Source organism: Lactuca virosa, chromosome 2 (genome assembly GCF_052849685.1).
Source record: "Lactuca virosa cultivar CGN04683 chromosome 2, Lactuca_virosa_CGN04683_v6, whole genome shotgun sequence".
NCBI lineage: Eukaryota > Viridiplantae > Streptophyta > Magnoliopsida > Asterales > Asteraceae > Lactuca > Lactuca virosa.
In genome coordinates this window covers 298646538-298655053 of record NC_136427.1, presented here as the reverse complement: position 1 = coordinate 298655053, position 8516 = coordinate 298646538, and the positions used below count along the sequence as shown (strand labels likewise).

General features: G+C 35.3%; 1 long non-coding RNA gene and 1 pseudogene across 1 annotated transcript; both read left to right on the top strand.

The window, feature by feature from the left end:
- Positions 1-534: 534 nt before the first annotated feature.
- On the top strand, positions 535-2101 carry LOC145161485 (uncharacterized). The gene is made up of 3 exons (XR_013738507.1): positions 535-843; positions 1408-1572; positions 1674-2101. It is a non-coding gene; the product is annotated as an uncharacterized LOC145161485 (long non-coding RNA).
- Positions 2102-7320: 5219 nt separating this feature from the next.
- LOC145158685 (putative inactive receptor kinase At5g58300 pseudogene) lies at positions 7321-8130 on the top strand (annotated as a pseudogene).
- The last annotated feature ends 386 nt before the right edge of the window (positions 8131-8516 follow it).

Genomic DNA, 8516 nt, shown 5'->3' with positions numbered 1-8516 from the left:
CAACGAATGACATGGCTTATGACGTGAAATTAAATATCGGAAAAATGATTTGTAAGACCAACAAAGTTTCGAAAGCATTCAAAAAACTTCAATCATGTTTTGTCTGTTAAAAAAAACCCAACGAACTTAACTTTTTGTCTAAAAAAACCCAACAAACTTACGCTTTTGTTCAATTCTCATTAGAGCCAACCAAATTCATTAGGTATACAATTAGTTGGAAAATAACATGACATTAAAAATTGCCATTTATATATCAATTTAGGGGTTTTTGTTCAATTCTCATTAGAGCCAACCAAATTCATTAGGTATACAATTAGTTGGAAAATAACATGACATTAAAAATTCCCATTTATATATCAATTTAGGGTTCGGAAAAGATAAAAACGAACTGCGGTCTGTGTGTTCGATCTCTTATAATGTGTTCGATCTCTTATAATGGCTACTTCTTCTTTTTCCTCTCAATATCTAACTCAAGATCTACAAAGAAGATATTACGATGCAACCGTTGTGGAAATGAGCTTAGCTACGGTACGTTTTTTAGCAGTATGGCTTTTTACGTTTTATCGGCTTCTTAGTTTTTCACCGGCTGGTTCAATTTTTTTTTACCGTTTCTTTGGTTTCCGGCTGGTTTGTCCTGCAAATCTGTGGGTCGTCGGAGGTATACTTTCAAATTATCGGTGGCGGTGCTTGGAAAATCGGAATTTCTCGATCTCAGTCCTAAAGAAAACCCAACAACACTTGCAATCGACTGAGAGAGGGGCAAAAAGCAACACAGATTGAAAATAGACGGAAAAAGGAATTGTCATTTGTTCTTGATAAGCAACGGTCGTCGACATAGAAATGGTGAATTTCTCTTGTTGATTAGAGTCTGCAAACATTAAACGTTCATACTTCCCTCACTACCTTTGAAATTTCGATGCAGATAGCCAAATCAATTTGTGGGTCTGTTGATGAACATGATTTTCACACCTTCTTCAATTATTTTCTGACCTTCTCCAATCATTAACATCCCCGCTAGGAAGAAATTTATTTTCTTATTATGTGGGTTGAATAAATCGTAACCCACAATTTTAGGTTTCATTTACGGTTTCAGTTACAGATACACATACACAAGATGTGTGAGGTAAATCTGTGCAATTTCATCTGTTTCTTGTGAATCGTGCCCTTTCATCTGTTTCTTATGAATGAAGTTCTTTTGGATCATGTATCTACCCTCAATTTCTCTCTTCATCGCTTTTCTTCGGTTTTTTGGATTTATATAACGGTTCCTCTAAGATAGAATTATAGGTGAAAATTTGAATTTGTTGATGTTTAGTTTACTATTTTTGACGAGTTGAAGTCTTGAAGAACTGAAATCTGTGTATGTTGATTGTTGATTGTTGCTGATTTGATATGTTTCTTTTCTAGGGTTTGAAGAAGTCCGATCGGTGTATACGCCCACTGAACACTTTCTAAAATCATGCAAAGATATCAGCTTTCAGATTACCGGCATTTTTGCGTTTTCAAGGAGCAATCGATAATCAACCAATATTAGGGCTTGATTTTGGGTTCAAGAAAATTTTAATCAGCCAGGTACTGCTTCCCTCTTTTGTCTTTGGCTTTCTCAATTCAACACATCTTTACCCTCTCCCACCACCGCACTCAGATTCAGGGCTTCTGCTTCTTCTGTATAGGCTCAACGACAGCGATGACCAGGTGGCCGGAGGTGGTGGTAGTTGAGCTGGAGATGGCCCAAATGGAAACACAGGTGTTGATTCCATCGGTGTGCCCAAATCTAACATAGGGTACAGTTTTTGTTCGAATTCTTTCACTGTTAAGGCTTCATCCTCTTTGGATTACTCAACTCGTGCTATTGGAAGTTGTTAGACCGAAACATCTACAAGTGGTTAGGACCCCGATTCATTTTTTTTTTTTTTTGGGATAATGACTTAAGAGGGTAATATATTTTTCGATTTGTACACATATGCTCCCTGAGTTTTTTTTTCTTCCATATTTACCCATTCAACTTGTTAAATTGTACACATTTAGTCCTTATGACCGGTTACTCCAGGTTAGCCGAGAAAAATAACTTAATAGGGTAATATATTTCTCATTTTGTACACATTTAGTCCTTAATATTTTTTGTACACATTTAGTCCTTAATATTTTTTTGTTTCAAAATAAGTCATTTTTGTTTTCGTACTCATTCAGTACTTATGAATAATTTCTTTAGGTTTTTCTCACGACATCTTACGTGGGACAATCATTGATGAAGTGTGTGGGGCTGTTGATGTTTATGTGTAACGTCTTATTTTCACATCCAAAAATTTTCAGTTTTAAATAAGGTAAAAGTCCCTAATTATAAATCCATTATTAAGAAAAAATGTTTATTCCAAAATACATTTATCAAAAATCAGAGTAATATAAGAAACACGGAATCCTCAATACTGTTGATGAGTGTGTACAATCATGCTTTCGCCTTTCCACGATCAACGATAGAACCTGAGAACATAAATGATTGGGTAAGCACAAAGTTTATTGAATTTTATCCAAAATACTCGATACAACAAACATATTATCATGCATAACGAGCTCACACTCATCGGATTGGAATACCTTGTCCCAATCAGTTATTAGACTGGAATTCCAACATGCAACAGGTCCAATTAATCATCAGACTGGAATACCCAGGGTTTTTCGGCATGTCGCCTTAACCCAACCGCTCTTCTCGAGCCTCTGTGGCTACACCTTACAGCCGGCCCGCACCAGGTATCTTGGCCTACAACATATAGCAGGACCATCTCAACCTATCCCACCACCATATGGCTATCCCACGTAAGATGTCGTGAGAAAAACCTAAAGAAAACATCCATAAGTACTAAATGAGTACAAAAACAAAAATGACTTATTTTGTAACAAAAAAAATATATTAAGGACTAAACGTGTACAAAAATATTAAGGACTAAATGTGTACAAAGTGAGAAATATATTACCCTATTAAGTCATTTTTAGTGGTTAACCTGGAGTAGCCGGTCATAAGGACTAAATGTGTACAGTTTAACAAGTTGAATGTGTAAATGTGGACGAAAATAAAAGTCAGTGACTAAATGTGTACAAATCAAAAAATACATTACCCTTTTAAGTCATTATCCCTATTTTTTTTGGTTATCATGTTTTAAGAATTGATATGCTTTCATTTAAATGCTTATGAGTTTTTGGCATTGCACTGTAGGTGATTGATAAAATGTCCATGAGAATTAATATACTTAAATATGTTTCTCTTTTCTTCCATGTCCATTGACTTGGAGATTTTTTTATGTTTTGGAAATTTGTTTGTTTGTTACATAAAGGGTAGTTGTGCTTTCAGAATTTTTTTATCCATAAGAAATTTAATCAAATAATAAAACAATTTCTAAGATATTGGTACATTTTGATTCTATATATTACTTTCAAAAAAGTATATTCATTTAACACCACACTTTAATACCTAGCACTAACCAGTGATTGGAATGAAAGCCTTTAAGACAAAAATATATAAACTTTTTGCTGTAAGGCTCTACTATTTTATCCGGGTCATGGGTTGGAACGCATCTCATGTTGTTGTAATAACGCACACTTACATTTCTATTCATTATACATTCTTTATATCTTTATCTAATTTATAATTTTGTTCCCCAAATTATCCTTTTGTATATTTCGTTGTAGGTTACTCCTGATGGAGAACTTGATGCTTCAAAGTTTACCTATTTTGACATAACAAAATAGATTTTTGATGCAATGTAAGCCAAACCAATCCAAAAATTGCATTGCATTTAATTTTTTTTTCAAAACCTAAATATACAGTTGCACACTCATTTTTATTTCAAAACCCACCTGAATATATCATTGTAAAAATGAATGTGCAATGCTATATTTAGGGAACCTGTGTTATTTAATAACATGTAAGATAAAGTATTTAATAACATTTAAGATTTACTTTATGGCTCAAAATGTAAAGGCATGTAACTAATTTGGGACTTGAACAGAAGAGCCCAAACTAGATGTCCACAAGTACATAACCCAAATTAGTCCACAGTACTTGAAATGTATTTGCGGAAGGCTTATGTTCATGGCTACCAGGCTGTCCTGCTGTTCGTATGAATAAGTCAAACTCCAGAGAACAAAGAAGTCAAATACATGATCAATACTGTTGTTTCTTACCTGTATCTATATCTGAAGATTTACAATATAAGATTTACTTAATCAGGTCACACGAATTACAACTAAAACACCAGGTTCATTTTAAGACAATATGTAACGGTTTGTTTTTCTTAAACAATTTGGTTCCTCTTTTGAAATGGTGTTATGAATAGAGGTAATAAGAGAGATTTAAAGATTGTCTTTGTAAACTTCCCTTTTTTGTTTTAAATGGTAAAATTTTATGTACCGATGAACAATCATCTTCTTACTACCTTATACACACACTAATTAGTGATAATTTTCCAACACTTAGACAAAATATTTATTTCTACCGTTACTATGTAAACAATAATTAAATTGAATTTTCATAGGTTATGTATGTATCAACAAATTAAACCATATGAAAGACTTCCAATTTGTTTAAGTAATTAATAACAAATTGGTGGATCCTAAGACTGATCGAAGTGGGCACTGTTTGCAACCGCGGTTTTGCCACCTGGACCGCGCAACCGCGCACAACCCCCCTGGGTGCGGTATCCTGCGGTTTTGGCCGCAGTGTGGCGAGTTCTGCCGTGTCTTGTGATTGGATGGTTCACCTTTTGACCGTTGAACGGTCCTCTGCGCATAATTATTTTTTTTTTTAAATTTACCCTATATATACTTACCATTTCTTACAAAATCTTCACAATAATTTCTTATCTTTTTACTATCTTTTCCTCAAATTTTTTTTCAAAATGTCTTCTTCCAAAAGATCCACCAAAGAAAAAACACCCTCTAGAAACACCGCAACCCCAATACCTTCATTTGATCAACCGATTTTTTCACCACTATATTATCAATATGACGGTATGCTTCCGTATTTTACACAACGACCAACACAACCACTACCACAAACACAAGCACTACCACAACCTGACACAGATTTTAATCCATTTGATTTTTTGTCTCAACCTGAGTTTGTTCAACAAACATAAGCACAACCACAAACGGTCGTTTCTGATTCCGAACCGGAATTCGTTAAAGAAACTCAGCCCACTCAAGCAGCAACTAAAAGAAAAGAGAATGCAGAGGCTAAAGGTTGGAAACCCCTAGAAGTGTTAGTGTTTGCACAATCTTGGATCGATATTTCAGAAGATGCGTTGACTAGAAAAGACCAAAAGCATGACCGCTTTTGGATTCGCGTTTTACATAGGTTCCATAAAGGAATGAACCGTGAAGAATACCGTTCAAAACATCAAGTGTACTCGAAATGTGGGAAGATGAACAAGGAAATCATGTTGTTTAATGATTTGTATACCAACATGAAACGTCAATGGAAAAGTTGAGAAAGCGATGATGTGATTTTGAGGAAAGCACTGAAAGTGTATCAAAAAGAAAACTTGAAGGCTTTCAAGTTTCTTGAAGTTTGGAATTTTGTGAAAGATAACAAGAAATGGCAAAACATCAAAACATCAGACGAGCATATCGACAGTGGTTCAAAACGCAACAGAACATCTGAGTCCGACCACACTACATCAGATGCTCGTGTTCATTTTGATCTGAACGAAGATGAACCTGTTCCAGTTTTACCACCTTCCCGACCAATGGGAAGAGACAAAGCAAAAAGCAAAGGCAAAGGCAAAACGTCGAATTCAGGCGAGTTGAAAGAAATGAGGGCCGACATGAAGGGTATAAAAGATAGAATGGACATGATTTTGCAAATTGCTTCTGAAAGAGAGCTTCGGAAACAAAGGGACATCGACATGAGAGTACTATCGATGGACACGTCGAATATGACTGGGGACGAGCTTCAAGTTATTTTGGTGATGAAAGAGGAAGTGGAAAAACGTTACGCAAATCGTGGCTAACTTCTAGTTTTTTTTTCAAGTTTTTAATCGTGTGGTGTGTGTTTTTTTTTTTTTTTTTTTTTTTTTTTTTTTAAGTTGTAGGTTTTATGTTTCTAATTTGCTTTTCTAAATTTTTAGGTTTTTTTTTAAGTTAAGCAATGTATGACATTTTTATTTTTAATTAATGAAATATTATATTTTTTTTAGAAAAAAAAATTTATCCATTAAAAAAAGTAATAAAATAAACCCAAGTAATGCAATGTAATGTTTTTTTTTTAAATGAAGTTTTATTTGATTAAATTATTAAAAAAAACAAAAAAAAGAAAAAACAAAAAGTATGGCACGATTCCTTGGGTGTAGCAAGAAACCACACTTATGTGGTAAAAAATGATGTGGTGCACATGTGGCAGTGAAGGGAGTGCGGTTTCGATGACACCCCACCCTCCAGCCTAATAAATGTGTTCTCGTCGTATCCTATGCATGAGTGCACGATCCATGTGATGGTGGGAGCGTATCAGATTATTTTGTTTTGTGGGGATCCCTAACTTTATTCAAAGGCAACAAACACCAAATGGTACTCTCTTGACATTATTGACCACGTGCATAAATTGTTAGGTGGTTCTTCCATAGTGAACTTGTTATTAGAATTCAGAATTCAGACGTGGCATCTGTGTGTGCTTGTTAACAGAAAGATTACATGACTTTCAGCTATACATCAGCGTACAGTTGCTGAAAATGGTACTTATATAGTTTTAGAAAATGGAAATGCCGATGTGGCAATCCATTGAACTCCTTCAATGGACTGTGGATGGCTTAAGTAACACAGTGGCAAACTTTAGGAGCTATCAATTATTATTAGCTGTATATAAGAATAAGAAAAAGGTTCTACTGTGACGTTCTTTTTATATGTTTCTACGGAAATGATTCTTTATGTCTTTGAAATTGTTTATTCTTGAAATTGAAAGCTTCCACTTTCTAATGGAAAAGCTAAAGCTAAAATAATTGTCCTCTGCTTTTTCCCATATAGAAAAAGTTAAAAAATCAATGGCATAGTCACTTCCATCCTCCATATTTCTTGCAAGGTAACGACCAACCATTTCTTCCCTCTTCATCTGAATTTTATTGCTTTATTCTTCTAGTTTACATAGAATTCAGTATCCACTTGTTACAAATGTCATTAATGATACAAGTAAGACTTCTTTTTGCATAATCTCATTTGCTAATATTTACTCTTATTTCCAAATTCCTTTCATATTTATGCAGGTTGACATATATATATATATATATATATATATATATATATATATATATATAAATATATATATACACATCCACAATGAAGAACCTCCAATTTCTAGGGGTTGCCACCATTATCTTCCTACTGCATAAAACAACCGCTGACATCAACGATGACACCGAGTCTCTTCTTCAATTCGCTTCATTGGTCCCACAGGCAAAACCGCTAAACTGGAAAAAAACAATCCCAATATGCAAAGATTGGGATGGCATCACTTGTGACGAGGAGGGAACTAAAGTTACTGCCATTAATCTCCCTACTAGTGGACTATACGGTCCAATTCCGCCCAATACCATCGGAAAGTTGGATTCCCTCAGAATCTTGAGCCTGAGATTCAATTTCCTTAACGGGTCTCTCCCTTCTGATATCATCTCCAATCCCTCCCTCCAGAATCTCTACCTTCAAAACAATAACTTTTCTGGCAACATCCCTAGTATTGTTTCTCACAAAATTAGAGTGTTAGATCTTTCCTTCAATTCCCTCACAGGAAACATCCCGGAAACACTAAAAGATCTCCCCCAACTCACCTTCCTCTACCTCCAATTCAACTATTTTTCGGGACCCGTTCCCGACTTCATCCTCACCCGACTCCGTGAGCTAAACGTGAGCCATAACCTACTCAGCGGTCCAATCCCGATTTCCCTCCAAACTTTCGAGAATTCTTCATTTTCCGGGAATGAGCTCTTATGTGGGCCCCCGTTGAATCAATGCCCCGCATCCACGGCCTTACACCCAAAAAAACTCACGACCGGTGCCATCCTAGCCATTGCTATCGGATCCTTTTTATTCGTCGCAATACTTTTGTGTTGTTTCTTGAAGAAGAACGATCGAGATCGGTTGGTGAATTGACGATAAAGGCCGTCCCTCTCGGGAAAACGAGAAATCGGATGATTTCCGGAGTGCGGTTCAAGCTGTCGAGAAGAACAAGTTCGTTGATAAAAACACATTCGTGTAGACTATAGTGGAGTAGTACTCATATTTACTTTTTGTCCATGACGTATGCATTTAGCCCGATCATGTTTTTGCCTATTAAAATTTGAAGTTACATGGCGTCATATAAGTATTTGTCATTCTTGCCAATATTTGGCTATGAGTAGAGTGTAGTATGTCACTCTTGCCCATAATTAGCTATGAGTAGAGTGTGATGCCACTCTTAACTACCAATAAAAAGAAGGATGTTACATGAAAATATCAATTAAATGTGTTGACATCTCTATTCTTTGTTGGTTATTAAC